At 48.0% G+C, this 23,985-nt stretch overlaps 1 pseudogene; it reads left to right on the forward strand.

Annotated features, from left to right (window-relative positions):
- LOC138657472 (zinc finger protein 850-like) overlaps window positions 1–23,985 on the forward strand; it is a 122,071-nt pseudogene that overhangs the window by 23,907 nt on the left and 74,179 nt on the right.

Below are 23,985 nucleotides of genomic sequence, written 5' to 3' on the forward strand. Positions count from 1 at the left end.
ATTATTTCTTCTGGATCTATTTTCCAGATCCTCATTTTTGGCATCGAGCTCGGCTATTGCTTGGGCAAACTTCTTTTCAGCTTTTTGTAGCTTAACTATGTGATCTTCTGCCGTGCTCACTCTCTCCTCCACCACTCCTATACGTTTGTCCATTTTCTGCAGAGCCGCATTAATCTGTGCCGTGTCCCCTTTAACTTCCTGCATCTGCTGGGCCAAGGAGTTCAGGGACTGCTGACATGAAGAGATCAGTGTGATAACATCTCTAAGAGTCGGCTCCTCTCCCTGTGATATGCCTCCAGGTGCCCCACTAGCCCCCGCCATGCTGCCTCCTTCTTTCCCCCTCTGTACCTCATGCTGCTTGGCTGTGCTTGCTTCCTCCTCCTCCTGGTCAGCTCCAGCTCCAGATCCTGGTTCTGCCTCCTCAGCAGCCTCCACTCTGGCATACTGCTGCAGCTTTGCGGCCACCTCCATGCGCCGCTGACATGCGGCGTTCTCCTTCTCGGCGTCCTCCCTAGCATCGGAGCCATCTTGGCCGGCTCCTGCATCGCTGCCAACTCCGGACCTGCTGCTCCGCACCGCTGCACTCTCCGGACCTTCAGCCAGCCGGATTTAGGTGAGTTTACCCGAAAATCGGGGTTAAAGCAGGATTTTTTTCCTTCTGGCAGCAGGAGCACTCTTCCCTGCTTCCACTCACATGGCCAGCTAGGACACGCCCACCCCCCCATGTCTTTAGTCAGATGTGGTGATACGTATTTTCTGTGGTGGATATTTTCTAGCATTTTTATACTGACCGCATAGTACTCTGTTCTATTCTTTCTTTTTAGCTAGTATGGCCTCCTATGCTAAAATCTGATTTTATTTCTGCGTATGTTATTTCCCTCTCCTCTCACCGTCAATATTTGTGGGGGGCTATCTATCCTTTGGGGATTTTCTCTGAGGCAAGATAGGTTTCCTGTTTCTGTCTTTAGGGGAAGTTAGATCTTAGGCTGTGCCGAGTGGTCTAGGGAGTGTCAGGTACCCCCCACGGCTATTTCTAGTTGCGCTGCTAGGTTCAGGGTCTGCGGTCCTAGGCCACCAGATCATAACAGGTGCCATCACGTCTACAACTAAGGTGCCAACCTCCACTGGCAGGTAGGGTGAACTTTAGGGCTCATCTAGGGAGAAATTAGATCTAGATTTTTTTTTCCACTACTGACACTCCATTTTTTCACCTTTTTAAGATAATCAAGTATTTTCTCTTCGCCACGAAAGCACCCACTTGAGAGAGGGGATCCGCCCCTAGGAACAGGAAACCCTATGGAGAGAATAAAAGGGGAGATCCCCCTCGCTCCCACAGTTGGTTTCCTGTTCCTACGGGAGACCTGGAGAGAAGAAGATGCCCAGCCTGGATGCCGCTTGCGCAGTTTACCTGTATAGGGACGGCAAGGGCTCCAGAGCTGGAAGCAGCGTCGGGGGTCCTATGGCAGCTTCCCCCCTCTGCTGGCAGGTACCGTGAGGCCAGGATTGGGGAGTCGCCTGGCTCACTGAGGTAAATCCAGCTGACCTGCAGGGACCGGACCGCTGGGGTAAGAGAACCTGTGACGCCATTTTCGGTGGCGTACAGGCAGCGTGTGGCCCAGTGTTATGTCCCCCGGAAGTATTACTACAACTTCCGGGGTGATGCAGGAGGAGGACGGCGCCTGCGCGATCGCTGGATGGAGGCGCAGGCGCGTACAGCAGAGCCGCAACCCGGATGTAGTGGTCACTTCCGGGTGCGGCAGGAAGAAGATGGCGGCCCCCATTACAAAAGGACGCCGACGCTGATACCCGGCGTCCATCATGGCATCTCCCCAGGACACAGCGTTGCCTTCATCCGAAGTCACCGCTATTACACCTGGAAGCCGGACTAGCAGCAGCCGCAGATTGTCTTCTAAGAGCGCCAGAGAAAAGAGATCGGACTGGTCGGCTCCTCCATCTGTGCCTCCGTCTCCTCCTCTTCAGCCGGTATTATGACAACAGCTTCAGGGGTGAGTGTTTGTCTACCCTATTAAGCTGATTATACTCCCCTCTTTTGTCTAATTTCCTAGGCTAAAAGAACAGGGAAATCTAAACATAAGCAATGTGCTTTATGCTCTCAGCCGCTCCCGGATACTTATTTAAAAAAGCTGTGCCAGTCATGCATCGAATCCACCTTACGTGAGGAGTCTTCAGCAAAGGTACCGTCACACTAAGCGACGCTGCAGCGATACCGACAACGATCCGGATCGCTGCAGCGTTGCTGTTTGGTCGCTGGAGAGCTGTCACACAGACAGCTCTCCAGCGACCAACGATGCCGGTAACCAGGGTAAACATCGGGTTACTAAGCGCAGAGCCGCGCTTAGTAACCCGATGTTTACCCTGGTTACCATAGTTAAAGTAAAAAAACAAACGCTTCATACTTACCTACCGCTGTCTGTCCCCGGCGCTGTGCTTCTCTGCTCTGACTGTGAGCACAGCGGCCGGAAAGCAGAGCGGTGACGTCACCGCTCTGCTTTCCGGCTGCCCGGCGCTCACAGCCAGAGCAGAGAAGCACAGCGCCGGGGACAGCGGTAGGTAAGTATGAAGCGTTTGTTTTTTTACGTTAACGATGGTAACCAGGGTAAACATCGGGTTACTAAGCGCGGCCCTGCGCTTAGTAACCCGATGTTTACCCTGGTTACCATCGAAGACATCGCTGAATCGGTGTCACACACGCCGATTCAGCGATGTCAGCGGGAGAGCCAGCGACGAAACAAAGTTCTGGCCTTTCTTCCCCGACCAGCGACATCACAGCAGGGGCCTGATCGCTGCTGTGTGTCACACTGGACGATATCGCTAGCCAGGACGCTGCAACGTCACGGATCGCTAGCGATATCGTCTAGTGTGACGGTACCTTAAGGTCGGAAGATATACGAAGCATGATTAGAGAAGAATTACGAGCCTTTCGAAGCTCAGATTAAGTTCCTGAGAGTAGGAAGAAATATAGCTCTCCTAGATCTGAACAATCCTCTGATGTTGAGGATAAGGATTCGGACGGTTCCCAAGAGTTTATATCCTCAGAGGGTGAGCAGGATACATGCTTTCCTACAGACAGTATTGACAATCTAGTCAAATCAGTACGTAACACCATGGGTATGGAAGATATAAAAACCCTTAAAACACCACAGGACGTGATGTTTGCTGGCCTGTCTGAAAGAAAGAGACCTTCTTTTCCTGTTATTCCAGCGATAAAGGATTTAGTAAAAAAAGAGTGGGAAAGCCAGGGGCAAAGAGGGTTGCCGTCTTCGTCAAAACGACGCTATCCCTTTAATGACGAGGATTTCTCCAAATGGTCGAAAGCCCCGAAAGTAGATGCGGCAGTGGCATCCACTTCTAGGAAATCTTTACTGCCTGTAGAAGATTCAGGATCTTTGCAAGACCCGCTTGACCGGAAAGCTGATTCACTTTTAAAAAGAGCATGGGAATCCTGTACAGGAGCTTTCAGACCGGCTATTTCGGCTACATGCACTGCTAGGTCCATGCTAGTCTGGTTGAATGATCTAGAACAGTGGTTCTCAACCTTTCTAATGCCGTGACCCCGCAATACAGTTCCTCATGTTGCGGTGACCCCCAACCCAAAAAATAATTTTGGTGGCTACTTTAAAACTGTAATTTTATTAGTTATGATTCGGAATGTAAATATCTGATATGCATTATGTATAGAGGTAATACAGTGATCACTGGTGACATTATACACAGGACCTCTATATAGTATACACTGTATAGTGTCAGTGTATAGGTAACACTGACTCACCAGTGACATCTCTAGGTGAAGTCCTTCATCTTTCATCCAGCACAGACCGCCATCATTCCTTCCAGCCAGGACTCGTTTCTGCAGGAAATAACACAGTTATCTAGAGCTCCGCTTGCAGAACACATTACTTAATTTTTCACAACTTCTACATTACACCACATGAAGATAAAAAGGCGATATAGTGTCACTCTGCACAGTAACAGGACCGCCCCCCCATTTAAAACCGTATACTCAAAAAATAAAATAAATACATCACTGCAGTAATAATATCCCTTAATTATCCCCTATTATGCCTATGGTAACACTATTCCCCACCCTGGCCCCGTTTATCTCATTCCTGGCTCCAGCCATATGTTCTCGCATCCTGCCCTCATGAGTATCCATTCTACTCCATAAGATCTCCCCATCCTGCCCCACCAGCCTCCATCGTATCCGTCCTGCCCCATGATCCAATCCTGCCCCGTGTCTCCAATCATGCCCCGTATCTACATTCTGCCCATGCCTCAAGTCCTGCCCCCAGTGTGTCCAGCATATTACCCCCATGTTGTCCAGCAATCTGCCCCAGTGTGTCCAGCATATTACCCCCAGTGTCCAGCATTGCCCCAGTGTCCAGCATATTACCCCCAGTGTGTCCAGCAATCTGCCCCAGTGTCCAGCATTGCCCCAGTGTGTCCAGAAATCTGCCCCATAGTAGTCTCCTGTATTGCCCCAGTGTGTCCAGCAATCTGCCCCATAGTAGTCTCCTGTATTGCCCCAGTGTGTCCAGCAATCTGCCCCATGGTTGTTATGTCTGCTAATGAAAGGTGTAATGAAGGCAATCCAGAGACACAGTGTGCCTAGCAATCAGAGCGCACACAGTGATCTGACAAATACCCAAAAACAAAGAACGAGCTCTGAGACGTGGAAACTCTGTAGACTGCACACCTACCTATCCTAAACACAACTAAAAGCGGCTGTGGATTGCGCCTAGCAACTACCTATGCAACTCGGCACAGCCTAAGAAACTAGCTAGCCTGAAGATAGAAAAATAGGCCTGACTTGCCCCCAGAGAAATACCCCAAAGGAAAAGGCAGCCCCCCACATATAATGACTGTGAGTAAGATGAAAAGACAAAACGTAGGGATGAAATAGATTCAGCAAAGTGGGGCCCGATAATCTTAGACAGAGCGAGGATAGTAAAGCGAACTTTGCAGTCTACAAAAAACCCTAAAGCAAAAACCACGCAAAGGGGGCAAAAAAGACCCACCGTGCCGAACTAACGGCACGGCGGTACACCCTTTGCTTCTCAGAGCTACCAGCAAAACAAAAGACAAGCTGGACAGAAAAAAAGCAACAAAATAGCAAAAAAGCACTTAGCTATACAGAGCAGCAGGTCACAGGAACAAGCAGTAGAAGCTCAGATCCAACACTGGAACATTGACAAGGAGCAGGGATAGCAGCATCAGGCGGAGTTAAGTAACGAAGCAGTTAACGAGCTCACCAGAACACCTGAGGGAAGAAGCTCAGAAGCTGCAGTACCACTTGTGACCACAGGAGTGAATTCAGCCATAGAATTCACAACAGTACCCCCCCCCCTTGAGGAGGGGTCACCGAACCCTCACCAGAGCCCCCAGGCCGACCAGGATGAGCCGCATGAAAGGCACGAACAAGATCGGGAGCATGAACATCAGAGGCAAAAACCCAGGAATTATCTTCCTGAGCATAACCCTTCCATTTAACCAGATACTGGAGTTTCCGTCTAGAAACACGAGAATCCAAAATCTTCTCCACAATATACTCCAATTCCCCCTCCACCAAAACCGGGGCAGGAGGCTCAACAGATGGAACCATAGGTGCCACGTATCTCCGCAACAACGACCTATGGAATACATTATGTATGGAAAAGGAGTCTGGGAGGGTCAAACGAAAAGACACAGGATTGAGAACCTCAGAAATCCTATACGGACCAATAAAACGAGGTTTAAATTTAGGAGAGGAAACCTTCATAGGAATATGACGAGAAGATAACCAAACCAGATCCCCAACACGAAGTTGGGGACCCACACGGCGTCTGCGATTAGCGAAAAGTTGAGCCTTCTCCTGGGACAAGGTCAAATTGTCCACTACCTGAGTCCAGATCTGCTGCAACCTGTCCACCACAGAATCCACACCAGGACAGTCCGAAGACTCAACCTGTCCTGAAGAGAAACGAGGATGGAACCCAGAATTGCAAAAAAATGGAGAAACCAAGGTAGCCGAGCTGGCCCGATTATTAAGGGCGAACTCAGCCAACGGCAAAAAGGACACCCAATCATCCTGGTCAGCAGAAACAAAACATCTCAGATATGTTTCCAAGATCTGATTGGTTCGTTCGGTCTGGCCATTAGTTTGAGGATGGAAAGCCGAGGAAAAGGATAGGTCAATTCCCATCCTACCACAAAAGGCTCGCCAAAACCTTGAAACAAACTGGGAACCTCTGTCAGAAATAATATTCTCAGGAATGCCATGCAACCGAACCACATGCTGAAAGAACAAAGGTACCAAATCAGAGGAGGAAGGCAATTTAGCCAAGGGCACCAGATGGACCATTTTAGAAAAGCGATCACAGACCACCCAAATGACTGACATCTTTTGAGAAACGGGAAGGTCAGAAATGAAATCCATCGAAATATGTGTCCAAGGCCTCTTTGGGACCGGCAAGGGCAAAAGCAACCCACTGGCACGAGAACAGCAGGGCTTAGCCCTAGCACAAATCCCACAGGACTGCACAAAAGTACGTACATCCCGTGACAGAGATGGCCACCAGAAGGATCTAGCCACTAACTCTCTGGTACCAAAGATTCCAGGATGACCAGCCAACACCGAACAATGAAGTTCAGAGATAAGTTTATTAGTCCACCTATCAGGGACGAACAGTTTCTCCGCTGGACAACGATCAGGTTTATTCGCCTGAAATTTTTGCAGCACCCGCCGCAAATCAGGGGAGATGGCAGACACAATGACTCCTTCCTTGAGGATACCCGCTGGCTCAGATAAACCCGGAGAGTCGGGCACAAAACTCCTAGACAGGGCATCCGCCTTCACATTTTTAGAGCCCGGAAGGTACGAAATCACAAAGTCGAAGCGGGCAAAAAATAACGACCAACGGGCCTGTCTAGGATTCAAGCGCTTGGCAGACTCGAGATAAGTCAAGTTCTTATGATCAGTCAATACCACCACGCGATGCTTAGCTCCTTCAAGCCAATGGCGCCATTCCTCGAATGCCCACTTCATGGCCAGCAACTCTCGGTTGCCCACATCATAATTACGCTCAGCGGGCGAAAACTTCCTGGAAAAGAAAGCACATGGTTTCATCACTGAGCAATCAGAACCTCTCTGTGACAAAACCGCCCCTGCTCCAATCTCAGAAGCATCAACCTCGACCTGGAACGGAAGAGAAACATCAGGCTGACACAACACAGGGGCAGAACAAAAACGACGCTTCAATTCCTGAAAAGCTTCCACAGCAGCAGAAGACCAATTAACCAAATCAGCACCCTTCTTGGTCAAATCGGTCAATGGTTTGGCAATGCTAGAAAAATTACAGATGAAGCGACGATAAAAATTAGCAAAGCCCAGGAACTTTTGCAGACTTTTCAGAGATGTCGGCTGAATCCAATCCTGGATGGCTTGGACCTTAACAGGATCCATCTTGATAGTAGAAGGGGTAAAGATGAACCCCAAAAATGAAACTTTCTGCACACCGAAGAGACACTTAGATCCCTTCACAAACAAAGAATTAGCACGCAGGACCTGAAAAACCATTCTGACCTGCTTCACATGAGACTCCCAATCATCTGAGAGGATCAAAATGTCATCCAAGTAAACAATCAGGAATTTATCCAGATACTCACGGAAGATGTCATGCATAAAAGACTGAAACACAGATGGAGCATTGGCAAGTCCGAACGGCATCACTAGATACTCAAAATGACCCTCGGGCGTATTGAATGCAGTTTTCCATTCATCTCCTTGCCTGATTCTCACCAGATTATACGCACCACGAAGATCTATCTTAGTGAACCAACTAGCCCCCTTAATCCGAGCAAACAAGTCAGATAACAATGGCAAGGGATACTGAAATTTAACACTGATCTTATTAAGAAGGCGGTAATCAATACACGGTCTCAGCGAACCATCCTTCTTGGCTACAAAAAAGAACCCTGCTCCCAGTGGTGATGACGATGGACGAATATGTCCCTTCTCCAGGGATTCCTTCACATAACTGCGCATAGCGGCGTGTTCGGGCACGGATAAATTAAATAATCGACCTTTAGGGAATTTACTACCAGGAATCAAATTGATAGCACAATCACAATCCCTATGCGGAGGTAGGGCATCGGACTTGGGCTCTTCAAATACATCCTGATAATCAGACAAGAACTCTGGGACCTCAGAAGGGGTGGATGACGAAATCGACAAAAATGGAACATCACCATGTACCCCCTGACAACCCCAGCTGGATACCGACATGGAATTCCAATCCAATACTGGATTATGGGTTTGTAGCCATGGCAACCCCAACACGACCACATCATGCAGATTATGCAGCACCAGAAAGCGAATAACTTCCTGATGTGCAGGAGCCATGCACATGGTCAGCTGGGCCCAGTACTGAGGTTTATTCTTGGCCAAAGGTGTAGCATCAATTCCTCTCAATGGAATAGGACACCGCAAAGGCTCCAAGAAAAACCCACAACGTTTAGCATAATCCAAATCCATCAGATTCAGGGCAGCGCCTGAATCCACAAACGCCATGACAGAAAACGACGACAAAGAGCATATCAAGGTAATGGACAGAAGGAATTTGGACTGTACAGTACCAATGACGGCAGACCTAGCGGACCGCTTAGTGCGCTTAGGACAATCAGAAATAGCATGAGTGGAATCACCACAGTAGAAACACAGCCCATTCAGACGTCTGTATTCCTGCCGTTCAACTCTGGTCATAGTCCTATCGCACTGCATAGGCTCAGGTTTAACCTCAGGCAATACCGCCAAATGGTGCACAGATTTAAGCTCGCGCAAGCGTTGACCGATTTGAATGGCCAAAGACAAAGACTCATTCAAACCAGCAGGCATAGGAAAACCCACCATGACATCCTTAAGAGCCTCAGAGAGACCCTTTCTGAACAAAGCTGCCAGCGCAGATTCATTCCACTGAGTGAGTACTGACCATTTCCTAAATTTCTGACAATATACTTCTATATCATCCTGACCCTGGCACAAAGCCAGCAAATTTCTCTCAGCCTGACCCACTGAATTAGGCTCATCGTACAGCAATCCGAGCGCCAGGAAAAACGCATCGACACTACTCAATGCAGGGTCTCCTGGCGCAAGAGAAAATGCCCAGTCTTGAGGGTCGCCGCGCAAAAAAGAAATAATAATCAAAACCTGTTGAATAGGATTACCAGAAGAATGAGGTTTCAAGGCCAGAAATAGCTTACAATTATTTTTGAAACTTAGAAACTTCGTTCTATCTCCAAAAAACAAATCAGGAATAGGAATTCTTGGTTCTACAATAGATTTCCGATCAATAGCATCTTGAATCTTCTGCACATTTAAAACGAGATTATCCATTGAAGAGCACAGACCCTGAATATCCATGTCCAGAATCACCCAAATGTCTAGGGGAAAAAAAAAAAAAAATGAACACAGAGCAGAGAAAAAAAAAAAATGATGTCAGAACTTTTTCTTTCCCTCTATTGAGAATCATTAGTTGGCTCCTTGTACTGTTATGTCTGCTAATGAAAGGTGTAATGAAGGCAATCCAGAGACACAGTGTGCCAGCAATCAGAGCGCACACAGTGATCTGACAAATACCCAAAAACAAAAGAACGAGCTCTGAGACGTGGAAACTCTGTAGACTGCACACCTACCTATCCTAAACACAACTAAAAGCGGCTGTGGATTGCGCCTAGCAACTACCTATGCAACTCGGCACAGCCTAAGAAACTAGCTAGCCTGAAGATAGAAAAATAGGCCTGACTTGCCCCCAGAGAAATACCCCAAAGGAAAAGGCAGCCCCCCACATATAATGACTGTGAGTAAGATGAAAAGACAAAACGTAGGGATGAAATAGATTCAGCAAAGTGGGGCCCGATAATCTTAGACAGAGCGAGGATAGTAAAGCGAACTTTGCAGTCTACAAAAAACCCTAAAGCAAAAACCACGCAAAGGGGGCAAAAAAGACCCACCGTGCCGAACTAACGGCACGGCGGTACACCCTTTGCTTCTCAGAGCTACCAGCAAAACAAAAGACAAGCTGGACAGAAAAAAAACAACAAAATAGCAAAAAAGCACTTGGCTATACAGAGCAGCAGGTCACAGGAACAAGCAGTAGAAGCTCAGATCCAACACTGGAACATTGACAAGGAGCAGGGATAGCAGCATCAGGCGGAGTTAAGTAACAAAGCAGTTAACGAGCTCACCAGAACACCTGAGGGAAGAAGCTCAGAAGCTGCAGTACCACTTGTGACCACAGGAGTGAATTCAGCCACAGAATTCACAACACATGGTCTCCTGTATTGCCCCAGTGTGTCCAGCAATCTGCCCCATAGTAGTCTCCTGTATTGCCCCAGTGTGTCCAGCATTCTGCCCCATAGTAGTCTCCTGTATTGCCCCAGTGTGTCCAGCATTCTGCCCCATGGTCTCCAGTATTGCCCCAGTGTGTCCAGCAATCTGCCCCATAGTCTCCTGTATTGCCCCAGTGTGTCCAGCATTCTGCCCCATGGTCTCCAGTATTGCCCCAGTGTGTCCAGCAATCTGCCCCATAGTCTCCTGTATTGCCCCAATGTGTCCAGCAATCTGCCCCATAGTCTCCTGTATTGCCCCAGTGTGTCCAGCAATCTGCCCCATAGTCTCCTGTATTGCCCCAATGTGTCCAGCGATCTGCCCCATAGTCTCCTGTATTGCCCCAATGTGTCCAGCGATCTGCCCCATAGTCTCCTGTATTGCCCCAGTGTGTCCAGCAATCTGCCCCATAGTCTCCTGTATTGCCCCAATGTGTCCAGCAATCTGCCCCATAGTCTCCTGTATTGCCCCAGTGTGTCCAGCAATCTGCCCCATAGTCTCCTGTATTGCCCCAATGTGTCCAGCAATCTGCCCCATAGTCTCCTGTATTGCCCCAATGTGTCCAGCAATCTGCCCCATAGTCTCCTGTATTGCCCCAATGTGTCCAGCAATCTGCCCCATAGTCTCCTGTATTGCCCCAATGTGTCCAGCAATCTGCCCCATAGTCTCCTGTATTGCCCCAGTGTGTCCAGCAATCTGCCCCATAGTCTCCTGTATTGCCCCAATGTGTCCAGCAATCTGCCCCATAGTCTCCTGTATTGCCCCAATGTGTCCAGCAATCTGCCCCATAGTCTCCTGTATTGCCCCAGTGTGTCCAGCAATCTGCCCCATAGTCTCCTGTATTGCCCCAATGTGTCCAGCAATCTGCCCCATAGTCTCCTGTATTGCCCCAATGTGTCCAGCAATCTGCCCCATAGTCTCCTGTATTGCCCCAATGTGTCCAGCAATCTGCCCCATAGTCTCCTGTATTGCCCCAGTGTGTCCAGCAATCTGCCCCATAGTCTCCTGTATTGCCCCAGTGTGTCCAGCAATCTGCCCCATAGTCTCCTGTATTGCCCCAATGTGTCCAGCAATCTGCCCCATAGTCTCCTGTATTGCCCCAGTGTGTCCAGCAATCTGCCCCATAGTCTCCTGTATTGCCCCAGTGTGTCCAGCAATCTGCCCCATAGTCTCCTGTATTGCCCCAATGTGTCCAGCAATCTGCCCCATAGTCTCCTGTATTGCCCCAATGTGTCCAGCAATCTGCCCCATAGTCTCCTGTATTGCCCCAGTGTGTCCAGCAATCTGCCCCATAGTCTCCTGTATTGCCCCAATGTGTCCAGCAATCTGCCCCATAGTCTCCTGTATTGCCCCAGTGTGTCCAGCAATCTGCCCCATAGTCTCCTGTATTGCCCCAATGTGTCCAGCAATCTGCCCCATAGTCTCCTGTATTGCCCCAATGTGTCCAGCAATCTGCCCCATAGTCTCCTGTATTGCCCCAGTGTGTCCAGCAATCTGCCCCATAGTCTCCTGTATTGCCCCAATGTGTCCAGCAATCTGCCCCATAGTAGTCTCCTGTATTGCCCCAGTGTGTCCAGCAATCTGCCCCATAGTAGTCTCCTGTATTGCCCCAGTGTGTCCAGCAATCTGCCCCATAGTAGTCTCCTGTATTGCCCCAGTGTGTCCAGCATTGCCCCCAGACAGTCAGAGATAAAGAAAAAAAAAAAAAAGTAAAATCCTCACCTCTCCCGTTCCTAGCGCAGGTCCGGTGCAGCCAGTCAGCGTCTCTCCGGCTCTGCGACGCTCAGGACAGAGAGGCAGAGCGGCGCACACAGTAGTGACGTCATCGCGTCCTCAGCTCTGAGACGTCGTAGAGTCAGAGGACGCTGCAGCTGCCGGCGCCGCAGGAACCAATAGAGGTGAGTATTAGAGCGGGGGCGGGGCCCGGGGGTGGGGGGAGCTGGCCCTGGTCGTGGCGGCGGACGGCGCTGCCCGAAGATTTAAAGGGGCGTCTTTTTTTTTTTTTTTTTCTTCTTCTCCCCCCTTCCTACCCCACTGGTGGCGACCCCTGTGTTTTGGTCGTTCGACCCCCATAGGGGTCGCGACCCCCAGGTTGAGAACCGCTGATCTAGAAGAAGGTTTGAAAGGTGGCCTTTCCCGCAATAAACTCATGTCCACTATTCCATTGATTAGAGGAGCTACTGCCTTTTTGGCCGATTCTTCAGCTGATTCCATCCGATTAGCAGCCAAATCGGCAGGTCTGACCAACGCTGCTCGCCGCGCCTTGTGGCTAAAAGGATGGAAAGGAGATCCTCAAACGAAGTCTAAGTTATGTGGTTTGCCATGCCAGGGTGAGTACCTATTTGGTACTCAGTTGGATGAAATTATTACCAAAGCGGGTGAGAGGAAGAAAGGGTTCCCCAATAACACTTATCTTCCATCCTATAGGAGAGCGTTCCGAAAGCCCATGTTCAACAGAAGACGAGACTATAAAAACCAGGACCGGTGGGCTAAGACTTTAAGCAAAAAGGAGCCTTTTTCGGAAAACGCCCTTTCAAACCTGAGGATAAACCCGTTAGGACAGATCTACCTGTTGGTGGTAGGTTGTCCTTCTTCTCTACGCAATGGCTGGCAATAACTTCTAATCCATGGGCAACTAGCCTTATAACTACGGGTCTAAAATTAAGATTTTCCCGAGTCCCTCCGGACTCATTTTTACTGACTTCCTTAAGGGCACAATCACAACAAGAGGCCTTGGAACAGGAAATAATAACTCTCCTGTCCAAAGGAGTATTGGTGGAAGTCCCTTTTCATCAAAAAGGAAGGGGGTTTTATTCCACTTTATTTTTGATTTCGAAACCAGACGGATCATATAGAACAATAATTAACCTTAAGAGACTAAACGTCTTCTTAGAGAACCAAACTTTTAAAATGGAATCTATTCGGTCAACTATTAAGCTTCTGTTTCCCCATTGCTTCATGGCAGTTCTTGACCTTAAAGATGCATATTATCATCTTCCAATCTTCAGTGAGCATCAACAATATCTACGGGTGGCAGTTATGATCAAAGGTCAAATACGGCATTATCAATACGCAGCAATGCCCTTTGGACTATCAATAGCCCTAGAGTTTTCACAAAACTAATGTCTGAGGTAATGTCATATTTGAGGTTAAAAGACACCCTCATAATACCATATTTAGATGACCTTTTGATAGTCGGGAACTCCCTTTCTCAATGTCATCAACGTTTATCTGATTCAGTTTCGGGATTAGGGTGGTTAGTAAATTGGGAAAAATCTAGATTGTCCCCCACAACTAATCAAAAATTTTTAGGAATTATTCTAGACTCTATAAATCAAATGTGCTTTCTTCCCGAGTCTAAAGAAATAGCAATCATAAACAAGGTACAATCGGTGATTAACAACCCCCTAATTTCCCTAAGAGAAGGTATGTCCCTTCTTGGTTCCTCCACTTCTTGTATTCCAGCTGTTCCGTGGGCCCAATTCCATAGTAGGAAATTACAGTATACAATACTTCGGGAGGAAGAAAGATTACTTGGCCGATTAGATGCTCGTATTTCTTTACCAACAGACGTGTTACAATCTCTCACCTGGTGGTTAGATCCGGATCATTTTACCAGTGGGGTCCCTGGGTGGTTAAACCTTCAAAAACTATCTTCACTGATGCCAGTCCTAGTGGTTGGGGAGCAGACTTAGGAGATCAAATAGTGCAAGGTCTGTGGTCTCTTAGAGAATCGGATGATTCTTCTAATAAAAAAGAGCTGAAGGCTATCTATCATGCCTTATCTAAATTCCCTCCGCAGCTACACGGAACGCATACAAGAATTCTTTCAGACAACATGACAGCAGTTGCATATATAAACCACCAAGGAGGAACAAGATCAGAAGCTCTCATGTCTATAGCCGACGACATTCTAGCCATAGCAGAGGAGCACATTCTATCCCGATCAGCGCTACATGTGAGAGGAATCGACAATTCGAGAGCAGATTTCCTCAGTCGCCACACTCTCCACCGAGGAGAATGGGTTCTAAGTCATCGTATCTTTTGCATGATAGTAAAAAAATGGGGCACTCCCGAGATAGATCTCTTTGCGACAAAACAAAACAGGCAAGTCAAAAAGTTTGCATCATTGTTTCGATCCAACAATCCAGATATCCTCGACGCCCTTCAAGTGCCATGGGTATTCAAGAAGGCATATGCCTTTCCCCCGCTGATACTACTTCTGACAGTAATCAGGAAGATAAGGGAGGACAGAGCAAACGTGATCTTAATCGCTCCGTTTTGGCCCAAGAGGCCATAGTTTTCCTGGCTGAGAGCCATGTCAATCTCAGACCCATGGATCCTCCCGGAGGATCAGGATCTTCTTTTCCAGGGCCCCTTCAACCACCCTCATGTGAAGGGTCTACGGTTAACAGCCTGGAATTTGAGAGGCAGCTGCTAAAGATGAGAGGGTTTTCAAACAAAGTGATTGACACTCTGCTATTAAGTAGGAAAAAATCGACTACCTCCATCTATGCAAGAGTGTGGAAAAAATTTCTAAACCTCTACCCAACGGCCCTGTCAAGCGAAATTCATATTTAGGCCTGGCGGTCAGTACCTTAAAAGTACACATTTCTGCGCTGGGGGCTTTATATGGTCATGATATCGCAGGTAAAGTGGGTAGCCAGGTTTGTTGCAGCATGCTAGAGGTCAGAGACAGTTCGAATTCCCCATGTATCACCTTGGGATGTTAATTTAGTACTTGAAGCCCTAACAGACCACCCTTTTGAGCCACTACATTCAGCTCGCATAAAACATGTCTCCCTCAAGACTGCTCTTTTTGTCGCCTTAGTATCAGCGAGAAGAGTAAGTGACATACAGGCACTATCGATAGATCCTCCCTTTATGTCAATATTCCCAGATAGAGTTGTCCTAAAGACAGACCCTTCATACTTACCCAAAGTATGTACTAAATTTCACAGATCGCAAGTTCCTTCCTTCCTTCTATGATAACCCTACAAGTCAGGAAGAACAAAAATACCACACATTAGATGTGAAGAGAGCCATATTAGCCTATTTGGATAGGACTAGTGCCTGGAGGAAGAGCAGGGCTCTCTTTGTTTCCTTCCAGGGTCATAGAAAAGGAGCTGGAATCACGAAGGGTACTTTATCTCGGTGGATTCGAGATGCAATATGTCTGGCCTATTCATCCAAAGGGGAGAATCCGCCTGAGACCGTAAAAGCACATTCCACCCGGGCGATAGCATCATCCTGGGCTGAACGAGCGGAGGTTCCGATAGAACTGCAACCTGGTCTTCTCCTACTACCTTCTATAATCACTATAGATTGGACTTATCTTCCTCATCTGACTTGTCATTTGGTAGATCAGTCCTTAACACGGTGATCCCTCCCAAATGACTATCTCTGAAAGTCTCTCAAGTGGGTGCTGTCGTGGCGAAGAGAAAACACCGGATTACGTACCGTTAATGCTCTTTTACAGAGCCACGACAGCACCCCTTAATTTCCCACCCTTATAGGTTTTTTATTTAGGAGCACGGTTAAGGGTGTTTGGTTCTTGTAGTTAGCCATACTTAAGTTAACTAATAATAAACGATAATATTGAATGACCTACTAAAATCTGGTGGGCGGTTCCTCGCAATCTCTGTAACCCAACTGTGGGAGCGAGGGAGACCGCCCCTTTTATTCTCTCTATAGGGTTTCCTGTTCCTAGGGGCGGATCCCCTCTCTCAAGTGGGTGCTGTCGTGGCTCTATAAAAGAGCATTACCGGTACGTAATCCGGTGTTTTTGACCCTTTAAAAATTAACCTTTATTAATGTATTTTAGAGGTCTATTTGTGCCAATTTCACCATTTTATAAATGTTATTCTTTTTACCTATTGTGATAATGTTATGGCATGTTGTTGTCTTCCTTATTACCGGTACTTTCACTGACGAGGGTCTTCATTTTGAGCTCCATCAAATTTCATAATCCCTTTTGTGAATTTTGTCTTTCATCTTTATAGGAGCTCCTTGTGATAATAACAGTTTATCACTAAATTGTGAAAAAGAAGATATCGGGAAGCACTCTAATGGAGAAAGCCTCATTACCCTTCATGGACCTCCTGGACTTCCCAGCACTTCACTTTCTTATAATCCTCCTAATCATGAGGAACCCTCTCCTGAGCAATCTCGCATTGTTACCACAATTCCAGGTGGCAACGTGGATACAAGATTTCACTGTCATAAAGAATTTACTAAAAGCTCAGATTATCTTACTCAAGGCAAACATGAAGAAGAGAAGCCATACTCCTGTTCAGAATGTGGGAAATGCTTTACAGATAAATCAAAATGTGTCATACATGAGAGAATTCACACAGGTGAAAACCCATTTTCATGTTCAGAATGTGGGAAGTTCTTCAAAAATAAAGCGAGTCTTATTAGACATCAGAGAATTCACACAGGAGAAAACCCATTTTCATGTTCAGAATGTGGGAAGTTCTTAAAAAATAAAGCGAGTATTATTAGACATCAGAGAATTCACACAGGAGAAAGGCCATTTTCATGTTCAGAATGTGAGAAATCCTTCCCAGATAAAGTGAGTCTTATTAGGCATCAGAGAATTCACACAGGAGAAAAGCCATTTTCATGTTCAGAATGTGGGAAGTCCTTCATGGTTAAAGGGCAACTTATTACACATCAGATGAATCACACAGGAGAAAAGCCATTTTCATGTTCTGAATGTGAGAAATCCTTCCCAGATAAAGGGCATCTTATTAGACATCAGATGATTCACACAGGAGAAAAGCCATTTTCATGTTCTGAATGTGAGAAATCCTTCCCAGATAAAGGAAGGCTTATTAGACATCAGAGAATTCACACAGGAAAAAACCCATGTTCAGAAAGTGGGAAGTACTTCACAGATAAAGCGAGTCTTATTAGACATCAGAGAATTCACACAAGAGAAAAGCCATTTTCATGTTCGGAATGTGGGAAGTCCTTCGCGGTTAAAGGGCATCTTATTAAACATCAGAGAATTCATACTGGAGAGAAGCCATTTTCATGTTCCGAATGTGAGAAATCCTTCACAGAAAAAGGGCATCTTATTAGACATCAGAGAATTCACACAGGAGAAAAGCCATTTTCATGTTCGGAATGTGGGAAATCCTTCGCGGTTAAAGGGCATCTTATTATACATCAGAGAATTCATACTGGAGAAAAGCCATATTCATGTTCAGAATGTGGGAAATATTTTAACCAAAAAGCAAATCTTGTAACACATCTAAGAATTCACACAGAAGAGAAACTTTTCATGTTTACAATGTGAAGGAACAAATTAAGAAAGATTCTCCATTTTGTACTTTGACTCCATTTTGCTGTTTTGATATAAATTTTGTTACTAGGCCTAAAGTTCACAGCTGTTATGAGACCTTGATTGTTGCAACCTGGACAGGACATGAGACTGAGGGTGTATTGTTCTACTAGACTTTGACGTACAGACTGTTCCTGCATTCTTAAAGGTTAAGAACTGTGAGCGTGTTCTTATGCTGATTGGTTGAAGTATAATTTCTATGATTATGAAAAGTGATACACAATAAACGGGGGCCAGAGATCTGCGCGATCCCCCCAAAAAGAGACACATGTCTCCGTCTGGTCATTTTTAGTTGCCGGCAACTCCCTGTAGATTAATTTGGAAATCACTGAGTCAACTGTGAAGGATCACTTTAGATCCTCCCTCAACAACAATGTGGAAAATGCTTTACACAGAAATCACAACTTGTTAAACATCGTAGAACTCACACAGGAGAGAAGCCGTATTCATGTCCAGAATTTCGTAAATCTTTTATACATAAATCACGTCTTCTCTGAAGAGAAGAGAAGTCACACAGGATACAAGCCATATTCATGATCAATGTGTGGGAAATCTTTAGTAAACCAAATCTTGTTAGACGTGAGTGAAGTCATACAGATAAAAGCTGTTCTCATATTCAGAATTTGGGAAGTCTTTTTGTCATGGTTTCATCTTTACTATGGACTAGGGAGGCTGAGAGTGATGGCTCAACTTCACAATGGGATCTGGTGTATGCTGGACTGTCAGTATTGTGAGTGACAGTACATTCATCCAGTCTGATTCTGGGCTCGCAGCATTTTGATCAACAGCCCTGCTGCTCAATCTGGTCAAGCCTTCGGGCATTTCCCCAGATGCCTCTCATCCTTGATAGCAGATCGGTGTCAGCTGTAGCTGAGCTTAGTTTGGTGTGTGCTTAGCTCTGTCTGATTGTGTCTTTCTTTGTTCTTGTTGCCGGACGTAGGATTTGTCGTGACTATTCATGTGGATTATGCCCTCTGCTCTTGACGCTCTCTGACTGCAGGTACCTGACCCCGTACTTGGCCTCTGTCTGTTTTTTTTTACTCCCTAGTCTTGACGTACCCTCTTGGTATTTGACCCTGGACTGTTACCTGACCTCGACTTTCTCCTGCTTCTCTTTATCTTGTACCCTCCTGGTATCTGACCTCAGACGTCCTGTCTACCCTTTCTCTAGGCTTGTCCGTGAGTAGTGACTTAGGGTACCGTTACACTATACGATTTACCAACGATCACGACCAGCGATACGACCTGGCCGTGATCGTAGGTAAGTCGTTGTGTGGTCGCTGGAGAGCTGTCACACAGACAGCTCTCCAGCGACCAACGATGCCGAGGTCCCCGGGTAACCAGGGTAAACATCGGGTTACTAAGCGCAGGGCCGCGCTTAGTAAACCCGATGTTTACCCTGGTTACCAGCGTAAAAAAAACCAAACACTACATACTTACATTCCGGTGTCTGTCCCTTGCCGTCTGCTTCCCGCACTGACTGACTGCCGGCCGTAAAGTGAAAGCACAGCACAGCGGTGACGTCACCGCTGTGCTCTGCTTTCACTTTACGTCCGGCAGTCAGTCAGTGCGGGAAGCAGACGGCAAGGGACCTGACGGACACCGGAATGTAAGTATGTACTGTTTGGTTTTTTTTTACATTTACGATGGTAACCAGGATAAACATCAGGTTACTAAGCGCGGCCCTGCGCTTAGTAACCCGATGTTTACCCTGGTTACAAGCGAACGCATCGCTGGATCGGTGTCACACACACCGATCCAGCGATGACAGCGGGAGATCCAGCGATGAAAGAAAGTTCCAAACGATCTGCTACGACGTACGATTCTCAGCAGTGTCCCTGATCGCTGCTGCGTGTCAGACACAGCGATATCGTAGGGATATCGCTGGAACGTCACGGATCGTACCGTCGTAGCGACAAAAGTGCCACTGTGAGACGGTACCCTAAGTGTCACACATTTATACATATCTTAATCACATATCAGTACTGCACCTAAGATAGTCGCCAGAAGGGCTGCGTTACTATGTACTGGCTAATGGGCACACTGCAGCGAGGGCGAACTAACTACTGCCACTCAGGCGGGAACAATAATTATCAATGCTGTCTGTCGTTACCAGTTTTCCCAACGGCTCAGGACACTTTCCGCTGCCACCAGCTCCTATTCCTGAATTGGTAATGGATCAGGAGCCAACCCAATTAGTAGCATAATTAACTTCAGATGACAATACGTTATAGAGCAAGGAGGAATGAAGCTAGTAATTTTATATCTTTTACTCCAAAAGATAGACAGTGTTTACAAATGTTTAAAGAGATATTATGAAAGGAGATCCTATGTACAGAATGATTAGAAATAAAAAGGAATTAAAGTCGAAAAAAAACACAGTTCTCATATCATTTCAGATCATGGCTGACCATGTGGCTGGGGGAGTAGCAACATCAAAATGCACTAGAGCAGCTTTCAGAGCTGCTGTTAGCTTTTTTCCTGGGCAAAGACTAGTGAAAAATTAGCTCCCCCTCACTTATACCCCCTGGTCGTGACGTCACTGAGTGGGCGGAGCTATGGACTCCACTTCCCTTTCCAGAGAGACTCAGAACTTTATTAAAACTCATTCATCCTAGCAAGTGCTGGGAACCTCGTAGAGTGATGACTAACGTATTGCTCACGAGGTTAGCTTCCATTTAAGTCTAAACATGGGGTAGCCGGGTGACCTGGTTAAGTCATAATCCGTTCCTCCGTTTCTGCTAGGCGCTGCACTTAGAAAACGCACTGGGTGGTGGCCTGGCCGATGCAGAGGCCAAAAATGTATTTGTCCTGCTTCCAGAGCTAAGCTGCACGATTATATACCAATTTAAGAGAACATAGAGAATGCCCCCCAACTATTCTCTTAGACAAAGCGGAGTAGGCCTGCTCCCAGCACACTGGTTTCATATTACAGCTGTATTGTCAGCAGGGGGAAAGCTGGGAGGAAGGGGGGTCGGAAAAGCCCACAGCGTGTGTCTGTACTCAGCTCTTGGATGTAGCAGAGCTCAGTGTGCATGATAATAGACAATCAAATACATCATATTCCTGACACCTCCCCTTTTGGACTGCTATGGAGGCAGGAACGTTTGGTACATCTCCATGCGCACCTCTGAAGGTTCGCTGCGGCGCGATAGCCCGTCTGCATTGCCATGTTCAGTGCCAGTTTTGTGTTTGACTGTAAATTCATACTGCTGGAGGGCAAGGCTCCAGCGCAGCAACCTTCCGTTCGTGACAGACACAGGTTGTAGCTAGCGCAGAGGGTTGTGGTTGGTCACCACAGTGAAGGTGCGACCGTAGAGGTAGGGCTGCAAACGTTGCAGGGCCCAGACCATGGCCAGGCACTCCTTCTCGTTGGTGGAATAGGCCACTTCCTTCAGCAGACGCTTCCTGCTCAGGTACAACACGGGGTGCTCTTGGTTCCCCGAGTCGACCTGGCTGAGCACAGCACCAAGGCCAAACTTGCTGGCATCGGTCTGTTCCAGGAAAGGTCAACTGCTGTCGACTGCTTTTAGCACGGGAGAGTTGCACAGGGCTGTTTTCAAAGCCCGGAAAGCCACCTCACAGCTGTCCGTCCAGACAACTGGTGTAGCTTCTTCCTGGTGAGGTCCATCAAGGGTTTTGCCAGGCTACTATAGTTCTGTACGAAGCGCCTATAGTACCCTGCAGTGCCCAGGAAGGACGTCACCTGTTTCATGGTCCTGGGGGTGGGCTAGGACGCGATCGCGTCCACATTCCCAGTCTCTGGCATCCTAAATCCCATGCCTACCCGGTGCCCCAGGTAGTGGACCTCTCTTATGCCCATCTGGCACTTTCCCGGCTTGATGGTCACGCCTGCTTGGTGAATTCGCCTGAGTACCTCCTGTAGATGCTGCAGGTATTCCTCCCAGAAGTAACTGAAGACGGCAATGTCATCCAAGTACGCCACTGCGTACTTCTCCAGTCCGTGAAGCAGGTGGTTGAACATCCATTGGAAAGTGGCAGGGGCATTCTTCATGCCAAATGGCATGACCACGGACTCGTACAGTCTGAAGGGTATGTTAAAAGCTAAGTTCTCCGCCTTGGGGCTCAGGGGAATCTGCCAGTATCCCCGACTCAAATCAATAATGGACAGAAATTTTGCACCAGTCAACCGCTCAAGCAGCTCCTCAATGCGCGGCACTGGGTGCGGGTCAGAGGCTGTGATGGCGTTGAGCCCCCTATAGTCCACGCAGAACTGGGTGGTCCGATCCTTCTTTGGCATGAGGACTGCAGATGAGGCCCACGCGTTTTTGGACCATTGACTCACCCCCAGCTGTAACATCTCATTGATCTCCTGGTGCATAACCTGCTGCACCTCGTCGGAGATCCGATAGGGTGTTCGTTGTAGTGGGGCATGATTCCCGGTGTCCACCTCGTGGACCGCTAACTCAGTCCTTCCAGGTCATTTGTAAAACACGGCCCGGAACGATTCCAGCCTGGTTTGCAGCTGCGACCGCTGGGGTTCGGTTAGCAAGGCGTTTACATCCACGTCCTCGATGGACCCACCGGACTTGGCTTGGGCCAGCATGTCCAGGAGGGGGTCTTCCTCTCCGTCTTCGGTCAGGTTGCAGACTGGTAGGACGTAGGCTTCACGTTCATGATCAGCCTTCATCATAATGACATGAAAGGCTGTTCGCCTACCCCGAGCATGGTCAAGCGTGACCACGTAGGTGACTGGGTTGAGTTGTTGGTGGATGACGTACGGGCCTTCCCAGGCTGCCTGAAGCTTATCCTTTGGTACAGGGACCAGCACCCTCACCTTTTGACCCACCTGGTAGGTCCGCTCCTGGGCGTTCTGCTTGTACAAGTGCTTCTGGTCAGCCTAAGCCTGCGTTATGTTGTCATGCACCTACTGCATCAAGGTCTGCATTTTGTCATGGAAGCGCATTACATACTCCACTATGGACACTTCCGAAAGGTTCGGCACCTCTTCCCAGGATTCCCTTACCAACCCAAGGGGTCACCGGACTCGCCTGCCGTACAGGAACTCAAAGAGCGAGAACCCCGTTGAAGCCTGCAAAACCTCCCAGTAAACGAATAGCAGGTATGGGAGGTATCACTCCCAGTCGCGTCCTTGGGTCTCAACCAGCATGCGTAGCATCTGTTTGAGGATACCGTTGAAGCGCTCACACAAACCATTGATCTGTGGGTGATACACACTCGATATCAAACACTTCTCCTGCATTCTCTTACAGAGAGCCCCCATTAGGTGAGACATGAATTGGGTCCCTTGATTGGTAAGCATCTCCTTGGGAAACCCTACCTGTGAAAAGATGGTCAACAGTGCAGCCGCCACCTTATCTGCCCTAGTTGAGGACAGCCACTGCCTCTGGGTACCGGGTAGCGTAGTCTACCACAGTGAGGATGTATTGCTTTCCAGAGCTGCTGGGGATGGCCAGCGGGTCCACAATGTCCACCGCAATCCTCTGGAAAGGCTCCTCTATTACTGGCAAAGGGATCAGGGGAGCCTTAAGAGCAGGCCCCACCTTCGCCACTCTGACAGGTGATACAGGAGCGGCAGTAGTTTGACACATCTGTCCCCATCTTGGACCTATAGAAGTGTCAAGACAGCCGGGCCTTAGTTTTGCTGATCCCCAAGTGTCCAGCGAGTGGGATCTCATGGGCAATCAGCAACAACTCACCCCTGAATTGGTATGGGATGACCAGCTGTCTTTCCCTCAACCACTCCTTTTTGTATTGACCAGGGACTGTCTCCCGGTATAACCTCCCTCGTTCCCAGAACACCCTCTCCTTATCAGTCGCGGAGGTGGGCGCCTCGGCGAGGTGGCTCAAATTCTCCAGGCTTGCATCTGAGTGCTGAGCAGCCTGGAACTCCTGGCTAGGGATCCCTTCCCCACGGGAGCCCTTTGGGACCTGCTCTGGGTCCATCTCTGGTTCAGTCACCCATGTAACTTAGTTGGGTCCACTAGGCAGAATGTTATCTGCGTTCCGGGCACTCTGACTGCTGATGACAGCAGCTATGTAGGCTGTCTCCCCGGGGATTTCCACAGACTCAACAGCCGGCGCTGCTATGGGTACTACCTCCCCAACATCTCAGGAGCAGTGCTACCTGTGGGGCAGTTACCTTCCTCTGTGGCACTGGCCAGTTGCACGGCATCACCTTCCTCACGGTTCCCATGCATCTCCCCATTACCCTTAGCACCATCGCTTGCTCCTGTTAGGGGTTCCTTGGCCATCCCACCCCGCAGAGTGACGT

This window comes from Ranitomeya imitator, chromosome 1 (genome assembly GCF_032444005.1).
Source record: "Ranitomeya imitator isolate aRanImi1 chromosome 1, aRanImi1.pri, whole genome shotgun sequence".
Lineage (NCBI taxonomy): Eukaryota > Metazoa > Chordata > Amphibia > Anura > Dendrobatidae > Ranitomeya > Ranitomeya imitator.